The sequence below is a fragment of the Jatropha curcas genome, chromosome 2, assembly GCF_041381405.1.
Source record: "Jatropha curcas cultivar XTBG-Jc1 chromosome 2, XTBG_Jcur_1.0, whole genome shotgun sequence".
Classification (NCBI taxonomy): domain Eukaryota; kingdom Viridiplantae; phylum Streptophyta; class Magnoliopsida; order Malpighiales; family Euphorbiaceae; genus Jatropha; species Jatropha curcas.
Window position 1 is genome coordinate 19,068,583 of NC_143152.1, and position 17,318 is coordinate 19,085,900.

Consider the following 17,318-nt stretch of genomic DNA (forward strand, 5'->3'; position numbering starts at 1 on the left):
CAACAAAGAAAAATGCCCACGTCGCGAGCAACACCAATTGTCGCGCGCGCAAGCTACAACCAGAATAGCTAATCGCGAGCGCGACATTCATATACGCGGGCGTGATAAGCAGATCTGAGTGTCAGAAGCAATTGGACCAGAAGACGCGAGCGCGATATTCATATACGCGAGCGCGAGAAAGCACCTTCGAGAGTCAGAAAGTTTGCCGGCGAAAGTCGCGAGCGCGACTTCCATATGCGCGGGCGCGAAAAGAACTTTTGAGAGGCAGAAGCATTTGACGCAGAAGTCGCGAGCGCGACATTCATATACGTGAGCGCGAGTCGAGATTTCCAGAAGACGTAATTGATGCCTTTTCATCAGAAAATCATATCTTTCCATGCACAGGTCGGGACTCTTCCCAAGAGAAGTCACCTCAAGCACCTCTTGGCCAACCAATCGCTACCAAAACCACCATCACTCTCCTCCTCTATAAATAGCAATCAAAGTGAAGAAACAAGGAGATACAGAATTAATTCTTATTCAGAGTTACATTCACAAAAACACTTAGATTGTATTAGGAGAAGTGTGTTAGTAGTACTTAGAGCAAGATTGACGAAAGTCACTTGTTATTGATTGTGCCAAGAACACCAAGAAGTTCCTCGAGGTGTGACGCCCTCCGGAGGCTTGAGTTTGATTACTTCTTTCTCTTGTTTTATAGACTTGTTGTATGTTGGTCTTTATAATTCTTCTATACAAAGCAACAATTTTAATTGGTAGTATTCAATAAAAATTCCTTAAGTTATCTTTTGATCTTTGTTTAATCAAAGTTACTAGATTATATTCTCAGAAGGAAATAGTTTAGTAAAAATCAAAGAGATTTAATTCATTGAATTGAATTTACATATGCATATTTTACTTATTTCTGTTAAAATTAAATCTGTCTTATTGAAATAATCAAAGAATAAGAATTAGGTTTAATATTTAACAAGATAGGGATTTTATTATATGTAGAAATACATATAATAGATAGTATAATTCTATACTGAGAAGTTGAATTATATTATACCATATGTAATTAAGAGATTCTTTATTGAATATTACAAGCTTTTGCATAGAAAAGGAAAATCCTGTGTACAATTAATTAGTCTAAGTATTTTACTACACATTTGTCTTTATGATTAATTATTCTAAGTATTTTAATGCACATTATTCTCTGAAGTTGAATAATCATTAGATCTAGAATAACTAAGAAATTCCTTAGAACTATTTTATATTTGTATTCCTGTATAAGAATAAAGTAGCAAGTGTACTCAACCCGTTCCTCGTGGGATCGATCTTTTATTACTACGTTGCGATCCGTATACTTGCGGGAACTCAAAAGAGACGCAACAAGTTTTTGGCGCCGTTGCCGGGGACCGGTGTTCTGTCATTTAACAAAATATTCTTATATATGATTTACAGCTTGTTTTAATTAATATACTTACTTATAATTGGTTCAAAATTTTGCAGAAACACATAATTTACATAACCCATATTCCAAGCACCAGATCTTCAAACAGTGAATTGGAGGATTATCAGCCTGAGATTGAACAGTTCCTTTCACAACGAAAGAAGAAAAAGAAAAGAAGAAATTCAAGAGTCATGGGTGATGGAAATCCGCCACAGAGGTTGATGGACTTTGTTACTCCAAGCTTAAATGGTTCACAAAAGGGAGTAGTACGTCCACCGGTGAATGCTAACCAGTTTGAAATTAAACCTGCTTTATTACAAATGCTTCAAAATAGTGTTCAGTTCTACGGATTGTCAAATGAGGATCCTAATTCGCATATAGCCAGTTTTCTTGAGATCTGTGATACATTCAAGATGAATTCAGTACCAGCAGATGCTATCAAATTACGTCTATTTCCTTTCACATTGAAAGACAAGGCAAAAGCTTGGTTAAATTCATTACCACCAAACTCTATCACTACTTGGGAAGAATTAGCCCAAGCCTTCCTGTCTAAGTATTTCCCATTAGCAAAAACCGCTAGGCTTATCAAAGAAATAACCTCATTTACCCAACATGAAAATGAATCCTTATATGAGGCATGGGATCGCTACAAAGAGCTCCAACGAGTTTGCCCACACCATGGCCTTCCCCAAAATATATTGATTCAAACCTTCTACAATGGGGTAACACCATCTACAAGGGGAACTATAGATGCTATGGCAGGAGGATCATTAATGAAGAAGACTACTAATGATGCAATTGAGTTACTAGAAAGAGATGGCCAACAATAATAGCATATGGCCAACTGAAAGGGTTCAGGTAAGTCATTCTACTACTAATAATGAGTGTTCTTCTTCTTCAAAAAATTCAGCAAAGAAAGTGCATGAATTAGACCCCTTAACTATGATGCAAGCACAGATTTCTGCTTTGTCTTATAAAATTGATAACTTGAACATAAGTAAATCAACATCTCTTATGTGTGACAATTGCGGTCAAAATGGGCATGTGTCAAATGAATGTAATTATAAGCATCCGATTATGGAGGAACAAGTGAATTATGTCCAAAGACAAGTTCGTGGTCCATATTCGAATACTTATAATGCTGAAAATCGTAATTATCATAACTCTTTTTGGAGAAACCATGATAATCAGGATAGAGGCAATCAGGGTAGTCAATATCAAGATAGACTGGGACAATTGACTAATAAAATTGATAAATTTCTGGAGGGATTTAACCAAAAGATGAGTAGTCAGGATGATAGCTTTAAATGGTTAGAATCAAAGTTTGATAAGTTATTCAAAAATCATTCATCATCTATACATAACTTAGAGGTACAAGTAGGGCAACTTGCAAGTGCTATTTCCTCACGTGAAGTGGGAAATCTTCCTAGTAATACAGAAAAGAATCCTAGGGAGAATGTAAGTGCCATTGCCTTGCGAAGTGGTAGAATAGTAGATAAAATAGTTCCTTCGGGTATTGATGCTAATATTTTGAATAATGCAAATGTGGAGCCGGTTGGTAAACCGAGCATTGAGGAAAATAGCGCAGGATCAAGAGAACAAGAAAAAGGAAAGGACACGGAGAAGGACAACGTTAAAATTTATCAATCTAGGCCACCTTTTCTGCAAAGGCTCAAGAAGCAGGAGCAAGATAAGCAGTTCTTAAATTTTATTGATAAACTGAAAAATTTGCATATCAACATGTCACTTATGGAAGCTATCACACAAATTCCAAATTACGGTAAGTTCCTTAAAGAATTGATCTCAAAGAAACGTAGTTGGGAAGATGTGTCGACAGTCACTCTAACTGAGGATTGCAGTTCCATAATCTCAAGTAAGTTACCTACTAAACTCAAAGATCCAGGGAGTTTCACTATACCATGCAAATTAGGTAAAGTAGATTTTCCTAGATGCCTGTGTGATTTAGGAGCAAGTATTAATTTGATGCCATTATCTCTCTTTAAGAAATTGGGATTAGAGGATGAAGTTAAAAGAACTAATATGATTTTACAACTTGCTGACCAAACTATTAAAAGACCCTATGGTATCATTGAGGATGTACTTGTTAAGGTTGACAAATTTATTTTTCCAACTGATTTTGTCATACTCGATTTTGTTTATGATGAAAATTGTCCTCTTATTTTAGGAAGACCATTTATGAACACAGGGAGGGCATTAATTGATGTTTCAGAAGGAAAATTAGTCCTTAAGATAGGTAATGATGTCATTGAATTTCATATAGATAAAGCCATGAAATATCCTATGGATGAGGGGAATTGCATGAGAATTGATGTAGTTGATGTCTGCATACAAGAAATGTTTGCTTTGGAAGATAAGGAAAATTTTGAGGAAGAAAATGTCAATAATAAAGAAGAGGAGTTTATAAATTTAAGACCTGAAATGTTACTTAGGGAGCATGAGCCTTTACCACCATCAATTGAAGTTCCACCAACAGTAGATCTTAAAGAGTTACCGAATCATCTACGATATGCTTTCTTAGGTAAAGATCACACTCTTCCTATAATTATTTCTAACAAATTAACTATAGATCAAGAAAATGACTTGTTAAAAATTGTTAGAAATAGGATTAAGAGTATAGGATGGCAAATTTCTGATCTTAAGGGGATAAGTCCAAATCGAGTCATGCATTATATCAATCTCGAGGATGGACATATACCTAAGGCAGAAAGACAAAGGAGACTTAATCCTAATATGAAAGAAGTAGTGAAGAAAGAAATTATCAAATTGCTAGATGCAGGAATAATATACCCAATTTCAGATAGCCAATGGGTTAGTCCAATCCAATGTGTGCCTAAAAAGGGGGGAATGACTGTAGTAAAAAATGAAAATGGTGAACTAATTCCTACTAGGACCACTACAGGTTGGAGGGTATGTATTGATTATAGAAAACTTAATTCAGCCACAAGAAAAGATCATTTTCCGTTACCATTCATAGATCAAATGTTAGAAAGAATTGCTGGTCATGCTTTCTATTGTTTTCTCGATGGATATTCGGGATATTTTCAGATTTATATCTTTCCGAATGACCAAGAGAAAACCACATTTACTTGTCCATTTGGTACATTTGCATATAGGCGCATGCCTTTTGGATTATGCAATGCACCTGCAACATTTCAACGTTGCATGACCGCGATTTTTAATGACTACATAGAAGAAATTATGGATGTCTTTATGGATGACTTTTCTGTGTATGGTGATTCATTTGAAGGTTGTTTAAAAAATCTAGATCTTGTATTATCAAGATGTGAAAGTGCTAACTTGGTTTTGAATTGGGAAAAATGCCACTTTATGGTTGATGAGGGCATTGTTTTAGGGCACAAAATAAGTAAGGAAGGAATCCAGACAAATAGGGCAAAGATAGAAGCCATAGAAAAGTTACCTCCTCCTACTACGGTTAAAGGTATAAGATCTTTTCTAGGCCATGCAGGATTTTATAGAAGATTTATAAAAAATTTTTCTATCATTGCTAAACCTCTAACTAACTTACTTGTTAAAGATGCATCTTTTGATTTTTCTCCAGAATGTTTGGAAGCTTTTAATACTTTAAAGAAGGCATTAGTAAGTGCACCTATTATAGCAAAACCCAATTGGGGATTACCATTTGAAATAATGTGTGATGCTAGTGATGTTGCTGTTGGTTGTGTTTTAGGCCAAAGACATGAGAAAAAGTTGCATGTGATATACTATGCTAGCCATGTTCTAACTAGTACTCAAATAAACTATACAACTACTGAGAAGGAAATGTTGGCTGTAGTATATGCATGTGATAAATTTAGATCATACTTGTTAGGAGCCAAAGTCATAGTCTATACTGATCATTCTGCATTAAAATACCTGTTTACTAAAAAAGATGCAAAACCACGTCTTATTCGATGGGTATTATTATTACAAGAATTTGACATTGAAATTAGAGATAAAAAGGGTTCTGAAAATTTAGTTGCTGATCATTTATCACGTCTGGAAAATGAAGAAGGACCAATAGGAGAAACTACAATTATAAATGAAAGTTTTCCAGATGAGAATTTGATGTTAGTACAACATGTTCACACACCTTGGTATGCTGACATTGCAAATTTTCTAGCTTCTAACATCATACCTCCAGATATGACTTATGCACAAAAGAAGAAGTTCTATGCAGATGCTAAAAATTTCTTATGGGACGAACCATTCTTGTTCAAGATATGTATGGACGGTATGATTAGAAGGTGTGTAAGGGAAACAGAAATACAAGATATACTTATGCATTGTCACTCTAGTCCATATGGAGGGCATCATGGAGCAAATAGAACTGCTTCAAAGGTTTTGGAAAGTGGTTTTTATTGGCCCACTCTATTCCACGATGCTCGTATATTTGTGTCTCATTGTGACAGGTGTCAACGGGTTGGCAACATAAGTCGAAAAGATGAAATGCCTTTATCCAACATACTCGAGGTAGAGATATTCGATGTATGGGGAATCGACTTCATGGGACCATTCCCTATTTCACAAGGTAAAAGTTATATCTTAGTAGCTGTTGACTACGTTTCCAAGTGGGTGGAAGCACAAGCTTGTGTCACAAACAACGCCAATACAGTGGTAAAATTCTTAAAAGCATTATTTACCAGATTTGGGGTTCCCAGAGCAATCATAAGTGATGGAGGTACGCACTTTTTAAATAGATCATTTGAAAGTCTTTTGAGGAAATATGGAGTACATCACAAGGTATCTACTCCATATCATCCACAAACTAGCGGTCAAGTGGAAATCTCCAACCGTGAGCTTAAGTGGATTTTGGAAAAAACGGTCAATTCGTCACGAAAGGATTGGTCACTTAAACTCGATGATGCACTTTGGGCGTATAGAACGGCATTTAAGACACCAATTGGGATGTCTCCATATCGTTTAATCTATGGTAAGGCATGTCACCTACCCTTAGAATTGGAATACAAAGCATATTGGGCAATAAAGTCTTTGAATTTTGATTTAAGCAAGGCTGGTTACAAAAGGAAACTTCAGTTGAATGAACTTGATGAAATCAGATTATTAGCATATGAAAATGCCAAGTTATATAAGGAAAGAACTAAGAAATGGCATGATAATCAAATTCGAATCAAATCATTTCAAGAAGGAGACCAGGTGTTATTATTTAATTCAAGATTACGCCTATTTCCTGGAAAATTGAAGTCCAGATGGAGTGGACCGTTTGAAGTAATCAAAGTTATGGAACATGGAGCATTAGAATTGAAGAATCTATCTAATGGATCCACATTTATGGTCAATGGACAACGGTGTAAGCTTTATTTGGGTAATAGGATTGATGATCCACCACAGGTAACATTTTGAATCAAATAGGTATGTATAATAACAATAAATTAATATACTTTGTTTATTATAACTTATTATTTTATTTATTTTATATTACCTTCATATATTTTTATATTACCTTCATATAAAAAAAATAAAAAAAAAATCGGAAACTCATAAAAAATGAAGTATGCAGGTAATTTATTTTGCAGGAAACCAAAATTCGCGATCGCGATATCCATCCGCGCGAGCGCGAATTCTCCACAAAACAAGTCAGAAGCTTCAAGATCCCCATTCGCGATCACAACATCTATCTGTGCGGACGCGAATTCTCTGCAAAACAAGTCAGAAGCACAGAGATTCGATCTCGCGATCGCGATAGCCCCAAGCACGGACGCGATTAGGGCACAACAGAGGGCAGAGGCAAGGCGAGAACGCGAGCGCGAATTTTCCGACGCGATCGTGACTCCATAAAAATTCTGGCGCGATTCCACAAATTTTTGGCGCAACTTCCTAACGGTCAGAAATTCTCAACTGCCCTCTCACATTCCAATCAATTCTTCTCCTTCCCAAGGCATTCAAACCTGCGAAAAACTGTAAGTAACCTTTCAAATCCAATCAAAACTCTTCCTTTTCAACTTCCCCATTAACTACTCAACCCTATCCTTCCCCCAATTCATCTATATAAGAAATTCAAGTCCCTTCTTTACAAACCCCCAAACTCTGTCGCTGCAAAATCAATTCCCAGCAACCCTCTTTTCTACATATCTTGAGCAACAAATAACTCCATCCACACTCACACCATGCCATTTAAGCAAAAGGCTAGGAAGAACAAGGAAGGATCTTTCTCCTCTGCACCAGCACGAAAGGATTTGGCCACCAGATATAAGGCTCCTTTCCCCATATATACTATAGCGGAAGGAGAACGCTACACACGCCTAGCCAAGTGCACTTTCACAGGTATGTATCTTCTTGACCCAACCTTTTTACAAAATACTGGTATTTTAGAGAAAGTACAGGAATATTTGAAAACTCTAAATTTTGAAATATTTAGTCAATTACAAATTCCTGAAAATGCTAAATTAAGTTTAGAGTTACTAACTACTATTGATTGGGTGGATGAAGATGAAATGGCCATCAAATTTAGAGTGGATGGAGAAGAATTAACTGTGGGATATGATCAAATGCATGAATGGTTAGGATTTCCCAAAAGTTTATGTCCTCCTAAACCGAAGGGATGGAATGCATCTTCCGTTTGGGAAAAACTAACAGGGCAAGCAACTTTTACCCCACGAAATTCTGGAAATAAATGGATAAAAGATGAGAGTATTTTATATCTGCAGAAGTATTTGTGTTATGCCTTGTTTGGACGGGTAGAAGCATCCAAAGTCCAAACAAGAGGCTTGTTTATTTTGGACTGTATTTTACAGGGAAAACGAGTGGACGTTGCAGGAATAATACTCGATACAATATACAACGCCTCTCGTCATCAAGGCAAAGTTACTTTAGGAGTGGGTAGTCTGGCGCCTATCTTGGCACATATTGCTCGGATGCCTATTCCACCTTATCAACCCCAGCCTACAGACACTTTTCGGTATATGGATGGCGCATTCTTGAAAAGGACAGGTTTAGTTGAAGAAGTAAAAACTGGCAGTACAGTTAACTATCGTTGGAAGCCATGGGAAGCAAGAATCGAGCAAAGCGATCGTACTGACGGCACCTCTGAGGCACATATGCAAAGACAGCGGAAGGGCAAAGCACCGGTAACATCATCTTCTCATGCGGAAGAAGAAGAAGATGAAGTTGCCGGTTGGAAACAAGTGTTGAGTAAAGTGGAAGCTTTACAGCAATCGCAGGAAACCTTGCAAATTACTGTTCTTGACATGGGACAAAAACTGCATACAATCCAGAAAAACCACGAACGGATGGAACGGAAGTGCATGAAATATTTCCACCATCAACACATCCAGTTCACTCCATCGCCTCCAGGTTCTCCGGAGGCCTAAGGTTTTTCTGTTTCCCTTTAAGTTTTTCTTTCTATTTTTAGTATTTGTTTGTGTGTTTATGCATGTGTCGTATTTTTTATTTGCATTTTCCCCTCACACAATGAGGACATTGTGGCTTTTAAGTGTGGGGGAGACTTACATTTCATTATTTTTATTATGTTTAAAAAAAAAAATGTGTGACAATTAAAAAAGTCAACTTCTTTGCCTTAGTTCAATGTTTTAGTCTCTACATGTTGATTTGTTTGTATTTTGCTTGTTGAAATAGAAGTCTTGAATAATATACCATGATTAAAGAGATTAAATTCTTAGATGAACTTAAAGTGTTAATATATTACATATGACATATTAAAATTTTCAAATAGCACATTATAATCTTTAGTTAACTATCTAGACATTATCTTTTGTTTTAGAAAAGCTTGATTCCTAACTTGAATGAAGAATAGGAAGAAATTAAAAACTTGTATGTTTCAAGTCAATAAAGGATGAAGGTATGTTCAAGAGAGAAAAATATACGATAGGGGAATAACGGAAAATCCGTTTGTTTTAATAGCAAAGTGGTATGGAGCATAAAATGCAACCACAAGAAAAAAAAAAAAAAAAAAAAAAAAAAAAAAAGAAAAAAGAGCAATGAAGTGGTATGTAGCATAAAATGCAACCACTTAAGTGAGTTAGAAAAAAGACAACCTAAAAATGCCTTGAGATAAGAAACAATACATGTATGCTATCTAAAGTACTTCCTATTCTTTGCATTCTAGGGATGGAGGATTGCCTATCTCATTTCTTAAAAATGGCTAGATTTCTTATACTTTAGATTTTTTATTTGCTATTTTGAAAATTTTTGCATGTCATATACATTTATACTACTTGGTTCATAAAATGCATAAATCTCTTATCTTTGGTAAATTACTTAAGAAGTCTAAATCAACGAATAAAAACAAACATGATCAATATGAAGTTCAAGGAAGAAGGATAAATATTTTGCTTAGGGACAAGCAAAGAGCTAAGTGTGGGGGAATTGATAGCCTCGCAAAGCGGGCAAATCTTGTTATGTTATTTCGATATAAATTGCATGAATGCATGATTGTTTTTGTACATTTTACGTTTGTTCGTGTTGTTTTGTTTTAAAGTGAATTGCAGGAACAATGTTGGAGCAAAGACTTGTTCTATACAAAAATAGGGTCAAAACAAGTTAAAAAGATGGAAGAATTCCTTGATCCAGCCTTCGCGCGTTCAAGCAAGTCGCAACAAAGAAAAATGCCCACGTCGCGAGCAATACCAATTGTCGCGCGCGCAAGCTACAACCAGAATAGCTAATCGCGAGCGCGACATTCATATACGCGGGCGCGACAAGCAGATCTGAGTGTCAGAAGCAATTAGACCAGAAGACGCGAGCGCGATATTCATATACGCGAGCGCGAGAAAGCACCTTCGAGAGTTAGAAAGTTTGCCAGCGAAAGTCGCGAGCGCGACTTCCATATGCGCGGGCGCGAAAAGAACTTTTGAGAGGCAGAAGCATTTGAAGCAGAAGTCGCGAGCGCGACATTCATATACGCGAGCGCGAGTCGAGATTTCCAGAAGACGTAATTGATGCCTTTTCATCAGAAAATCATATCTTTCCATGCACAGGTCGGGACTCTTCCCAAGAGAAGTCACCTCAAGCACCTCTTGGCCAACCAATCACTACCAAAACCACCATCACTCTCCTCCTCTATAAATAGCAATCAAAGTGAAGAAACAAGGAGATAAAGAATTAATTCTTATTCAGAGTTACATTCACAAAAACACTTAGATTGTATTAGGAGAAGTGTGTTAGTAGTACTTAGAGCAAGATTGACGAAGGTCACTTGTTATTGATTGTGCCAAGAACACCAAGAAGTTCCTCGAGGTGTGACGCCCTCCGGAGGCTTGAGTTTGATTACTTCTTTCTCTTATTTTATAGACTTGCTGTATTTTGGTCTTCATAATTCTTCTATACAAAGCAACAATTTTAATTGGTAGTATTCAATAAAAATTCCTTAAGTTATCTTTTGATCTTTGTTTAATCAAAGTTACTAGATTATATTCTCAGAAGGAAATAGTTTAGTAAAGATCAAAGAGATTTAATTCATTGAATTGAATTTACATATGCATATTTTACTTATTTCTGTTAAAATTAAATCTGTCTTATTGAAATAATCAAAGAATAAGAATTAGGTTTAATATTTAACAAGATAGGGATTTTATTATATGTAGAAATACATATAATAGATAGTATAATTCTATACTGAGAAGTTGAATTATATTATACCATATGTAATTAAGAGATTCTTTATTGAATATTACAAGCTTTTGCATAGAAAAGGAAAATCCTGTGTACAATTAATTAGTCTAAGTATTTTACTACACATTTGTCTTTATGATTAATTATTCTAAGCATTTTAATGCACATTATTCTCTGAAGTTGAATAATCATTAGATCTAGAATAACTAAGAAATTCCTTAGAACTATTTTATATTTGTATTCCTGTAAACATATCAGTAAGAATAAAGTAGCAAGTGTACTCAACCCGTTCCTCGTGGGATCGTTCTTTTATTACAACGTTGCGATCCGTATACTTGCGGGAACTCAAAAGAGACGCAACAAGTTTTTGGCGCCGTTGCCGGGGACCGGTGTTCTGTCATTTAACAAAATATTCTTATATATGATTTACAGCTTGTTTTAATTAATATACTTACTTATAATTGGTTCAAAATTTTGCAGAAACACATAATTTACATAACCCATATTCCAAGCACCAGATCTTCAAACAGTGAATTGGAGGATTATCAGCCTGAGATTGAACAGTTCCTTTCACAACGAAAGAAGAAAAAGAAAAGAAGAAATTCAAGAGTCATGGGTGATGGAAATCCGCCACAGAGGTTGATGGACTTTGTTACTCCAAGCTTAAATGGTTCACAAAAGGGAGTAGTACGTCCACCGGTGAATGCTAACCAGTTTGAAATTAAACCTGCTTTATTACAAATGCTTCAAAATAGTGTTCAGTTCTACGGATTGTCAAATGAGGATCCTAATTCGCATATAGCCAGTTTTCTTGAGATCTGTGATACATTCAAGATGAATTCAGTACCAGCAGATGCTATCAAATTACGTCTATTTCCTTTCACATTGAAAGACAAGGCAAAAGCTTGGTTAAATTCATTACCACCAAACTCTATCACTACTTGGGAAGAATTAGCCCAAGCCTTCCTGTCTAAGTATTTCCCATTAGCAAAAACCGCTAGGCTTATCAAAGAAATAACCTCATTTACCCAACATGAAAATGAATCCTTATATGAGGCATGGGATCGCTACAAAGAGCTCCAACGAGTTTGCCCACACCATGGCCTTCCCCAAAATATATTGATTCAAACCTTCTACAATGGGGTAACACCATCTACAAGGGGAACTATAGATGCTATGGCAGGAGGATCATTAATGAAGAAGACTACTAATGATGCAATTGAGTTACTAGAAAGAGATGGCCAACAATAATAGCATATGGCCAACTGAAAGGGTTCAGGTAAGTCATTCTACTACTAATAATGAGTGTTCTTCTTCTTCAAAAAATTCAGCAAAGAAAGTGCATGAATTAGACCCCTTAACTATGATGCAAGCACAGATTTCTGCTTTGTCTTATAAAATTGATAACTTGAACATAAGTAAATCAACATCTCTTATGTGTGACAATTGCGGTCAAAATGGGCATGTGTCAAATGAATGTAATTATAAGCATCCGATTATGGAGGAACAAGTGAATTATGTCCAAAGACAAGTTCGTGGTCCATATTCGAATACTTATAATGCTGAAAATCGTAATTATCATAACTCTTTTTGGAGAAACCATGATAATCAGGATAGAGGCAATCAGGGTAGTCAATATCAAGATAGACTGGGACAATTGACTAATAAAATTGATAAATTTCTGGAGGGATTTAACCAAAAGATGAGTAGTCAGGATGATAGCTTTAAATGGTTAGAATCAAAGTTTGATAAGTTATTCAAAAATCATTCATCATCTATACATAACTTGGAGGTACAAGTAGGGCAACTTGCAAGTGCTATTTCCTCACGTGAAGTGGGAAATCTTCCTAGTAATACAGAAAAGAATCCTAGGGAGAATGTAAGTGCCATTGCCTTGCGAAGTGGTAGAATAGTAGATAAAATAGTTCCTTCGGGTATTGATGCTAATATTTTGAATAATGCAAATGTGGAGCCGGTTGGTAAACCGAGCATTGAGGAAAATAGCGCAGGATCAAGAGAACAAGAAAAAGGAAAGGACACGGAGAAGGACAACGTTAAAATTTATCAATCTAGGCCACCTTTTCTGCAAAGGCTCAAGAAGCAGGAGCAAGATAAGCAGTTCTTAAATTTTATTGATAAACTGAAAAATTTGCATATCAACATGTCACTTATGGAAGCTATCACACAAATTCCAAATTACGGTAAGTTCCTTAAAGAATTGATCTCAAAGAAACGTAGTTGGGAAGATGTGTCGACAGTCACTCTAACTGAGGATTGCAGTTCCATAATCTCAAGTAAGTTACCTACTAAACTCAAAGATCCAGGGAGTTTCACTATACCATGCAAATTAGGTAAAGTAGATTTTCCTAGATGCCTGTGTGATTTAGGAGCAAGTATTAATTTGATGCCATTATCTCTCTTTAAGAAATTGGGATTAGAGGATGAAGTTAAAAGAACTAATATGATTTTACAACTTGCTGACCAAACTATTAAAAGACCCTATGGTATCATTGAGGATGTACTTGTTAAGGTTGACAAATTTATTTTTCCAACTGATTTTGTCATACTCGATTTTGTTTATGATGAAAATTGTCCTCTTATTTTAGGAAGACCATTTATGAACACAGGGAGGGCATTAATTGATGTTTCAGAAGGAAAATTAGTCCTTAAGATAGGTAATGATGTCATTGAATTTCATATAGATAAAGCCATGAAATATCCTATGGATGAGGGGAATTGCATGAGAATTGATGTAGTTGATGTCTGCATACAAGAAATGTTTGCTTTGGAAGATAAGGAAAATTTTGAGGAAGAAAATGTCAATAATAAAGAAGAGGAGTTTATAAATTTAAGACCTGAAATGTTACTTAGGGAGCATGAGCCTTTACCACCATCAATTGAAGTTCCACCAACAGTAGATCTTAAAGAGTTACCGAATCATCTACGATATGCTTTCTTAGGTAAAGATCACACTCTTCCTATAATTATTTCTAACAAATTAACTATAGATCAAGAAAATGACTTGTTAAAAATTGTTAGAAATAGGATTAAGAGTATAGGATGGCAAATTTCTGATCTTAAGGGGATAAGTCCAAATCGAGTCATGCATTATATCAATCTCGAGGATGGACATATACCTAAGGCAGAAAGACAAAGGAGACTTAATCCTAATATGAAAGAAGTAGTGAAGAAAGAAATTATCAAATTGCTAGATGCAGGAATAATATACCCAATTTCAGATAGCCAATGGGTTAGTCCAATCCAATGTGTGCCTAAAAAGGGGGGAATGACTGTAGTAAAAAATGAAAATGGTGAACTAATTCCTACTAGGACCACTACAGGTTGGAGGGTATGTATTGATTATAGAAAACTTAATTCAGCCACAAGAAAAGATCATTTTCCGTTACCATTCATAGATCAAATGTTAGAAAGAATTGCTGGTCATGCTTTCTATTGTTTTCTCGATGGATATTCGGGATATTTTCAGATTTATATCTTTCCGAATGACCAAGAGAAAACCACATTTACTTGTCCATTTGGTACATTTGCATATAGGCGCATGCCTTTTGGATTATGCAATGCACCTGCAACATTTCAACGTTGCATGACCGCGATTTTTAATGACTACATAGAAGAAATTATGGATGTCTTTATGGATGACTTTTCTGTGTATGGTGATTCATTTGAAGGTTGTTTAAAAAATCTAGATCTTGTATTATCAAGATGTGAAAGTGCTAACTTGGTTTTGAATTGGGAAAAATGCCACTTTATGGTTGATGAGGGCATTGTTTTAGGGCACAAAATAAGTAAGGAAGGAATCCAGACAAATAGGGCAAAGATAGAAGCCATAGAAAAGTTACCTCCTCCTACTACGGTTAAAGGTATAAGATCTTTTCTAGGCCATGCAGGATTTTATAGAAGATTTATAAAAAATTTTTCTATCATTGCTAAACCTCTAACTAACTTACTTGTTAAAGATGCATCTTTTGATTTTTCTCCAGAATGTTTGGAAGCTTTTAATACTTTAAAGAAGGCATTAGTAAGTGCACCTATTATAGCAAAACCCAATTGGGGATTACCATTTGAAATAATGTGTGATGCTAGTGATGTTGCTGTTGGTTGTGTTTTAGGCCAAAGACATGAGAAAAAGTTGCATGTGATATACTATGCTAGCCATGTTCTAACTAGTACTCAAATAAACTATACAACTACTGAGAAGGAAATGTTGGCTGTAGTATATGCATGTGATAAATTTAGATCATACTTGTTAGGAGCCAAAGTCATAGTCTATACTGATCATTCTGCATTAAAATACCTGTTTACTAAAAAAGATGCAAAACCACGTCTTATTCGATGGGTATTATTATTACAAGAATTTGACATTGAAATTAGAGATAAAAAGGGTTCTGAAAATTTAGTTGCTGATCATTTATCACGTCTGGAAAATGAAGAAGGACCAATAGGAGAAACTACAATTATAAATGAAAGTTTTCCAGATGAGAATTTGATGTTAGTACAACATGTTCACACACCTTGGTATGCTGACATTGCAAATTTTCTAGCTTCTAACATCATACCTCCAGATATGACTTATGCACAAAAGAAGAAGTTCTATGCAGATGCTAAAAATTTCTTATGGGACGAACCATTCTTGTTCAAGATATGTATGGACGGTATGATTAGAAGGTGTGTAAGGGAAACAGAAATACAAGATATACTTATGCATTGTCACTCTAGTCCATATGGAGGGCATCATGGAGCAAATAGAACTGCTTCAAAGGTTTTGGAAAGTGGTTTTTATTGGCCCACTCTATTCCACGATGCTCGTATATTTGTGTCTCATTGTGACAGGTGTCAACGGGTTGGCAACATAAGTCGAAAAGATGAAATGCCTTTATCCAACATACTCGAGGTAGAGATATTCGATGTATGGGGAATCGACTTCATGGGACCATTCCCTATTTCACAAGGTAAAAGTTATATCTTAGTAGCTGTTGACTACGTTTCCAAGTGGGTGGAAGCACAAGCTTGTGTCACAAACAACGCCAATACAGTGGTAAAATTCTTAAAAGCATTATTTACCAGATTTGGGGTTCCCAGAGCAATCATAAGTGATGGAGGTACGCACTTTTTAAATAGATCATTTGAAAGTCTTTTGAGGAAATATGGAGTACATCACAAGGTATCTACTCCATATCATCCACAAACTAGCGGTCAAGTGGAAATCTCCAACCGTGAGCTTAAGTGGATTTTGGAAAAAACGGTCAATTCGTCACGAAAGGATTGGTCACTTAAACTCGATGATGCACTTTGGGCGTATAGAACGGCATTTAAGACACCAATTGGGATGTCTCCATATCGTTTAATCTATGGTAAGGCATGTCACCTACCCTTAGAATTGGAATACAAAGCATATTGGGCAATAAAGTCTTTGAATTTTGATTTAAGCAAGGCTGGTTACAAAAGGAAACTTCAGTTGAATGAACTTGATGAAATCAGATTATTAGCATATGAAAATGCCAAGTTATATAAGGAAAGAACTAAGAAATGGCATGATAATCAAATTCGAATCAAATCATTTCAAGAAGGAGACCAGGTGTTATTATTTAATTCAAGATTACGCCTATTTCCTGGAAAATTGAAGTCCAGATGGAGTGGACCGTTTGAAGTAATCAAAGTTATGGAACATGGAGCATTAGAATTGAAGAATCTATCTAATGGATCCACATTTATGGTCAATGGACAACGGTGTAAGCTTTATTTGGGTAATAGGATTGATGATCCACCACAGGTAACATTTTGAATCAAATAGGTATGTATAATAACAATAAATTAATATACTTTGTTTATTATAACTTATTATTTTATTTATTTTATATTACCTTCATATATTTTTATATTACCTTCATATAAAAAAAATAAAAAAAAAATCGGAAACTCATAAAAAATGAAGTATGCAGGTAATTTATTTTGCAGGAAACCAAAATTCGCGATCGCGATATCCATCCGCGCGAGCGCGAATTCTCCACAAAACAAGTCAGAAGCTTCAAGATCCCCATTCGCGATCACAACATCTATCTGTGCGGACGCGAATTCTCTGCAAAACAAGTCAGAAGCACAGAGATTCGATCTCGCGATCGCGATAGCCCCAAGCACGGACGCGATTAGGGCACAACAGAGGGCAGAGGCAAGGCGAGAACGCGAGCGCGAATTTTCCGACGCGATCGTGACTCCATAAAAATTCTGGCGCGATTCCACAAATTTTTGGCGCAACTTCCTA

General features: G+C 35.8%; 2 non-coding genes and 2 pseudogenes across 2 annotated transcripts; 2 read left to right on the top strand and 2 right to left on the bottom strand.

Annotated features, from left to right (window-relative positions):
* The first annotated feature begins 1,620 nt into the window (after window positions 1–1,620).
* LOC149498336 (uncharacterized) lies at window positions 1,621–7,176 on the top strand (annotated as a pseudogene).
* Window positions 2,008–2,114, bottom strand: LOC149498337 (small nucleolar RNA R71). Its single transcript, XR_016319822.1, has one exon. It is a non-coding gene; the product is annotated as a small nucleolar RNA R71 (small nucleolar RNA).
* Window positions 7,177–11,650: 4,474 nt separating the features above from the next.
* Window positions 11,651–17,206, top strand: LOC149498338 (uncharacterized; annotated as a pseudogene).
* Window positions 12,038–12,144, bottom strand: LOC149498339 (small nucleolar RNA R71). The gene has a single exon (XR_016319823.1). It is a non-coding gene; the product is annotated as a small nucleolar RNA R71 (small nucleolar RNA).
* Window positions 17,207–17,318: the final 112 nt, after the last annotated feature.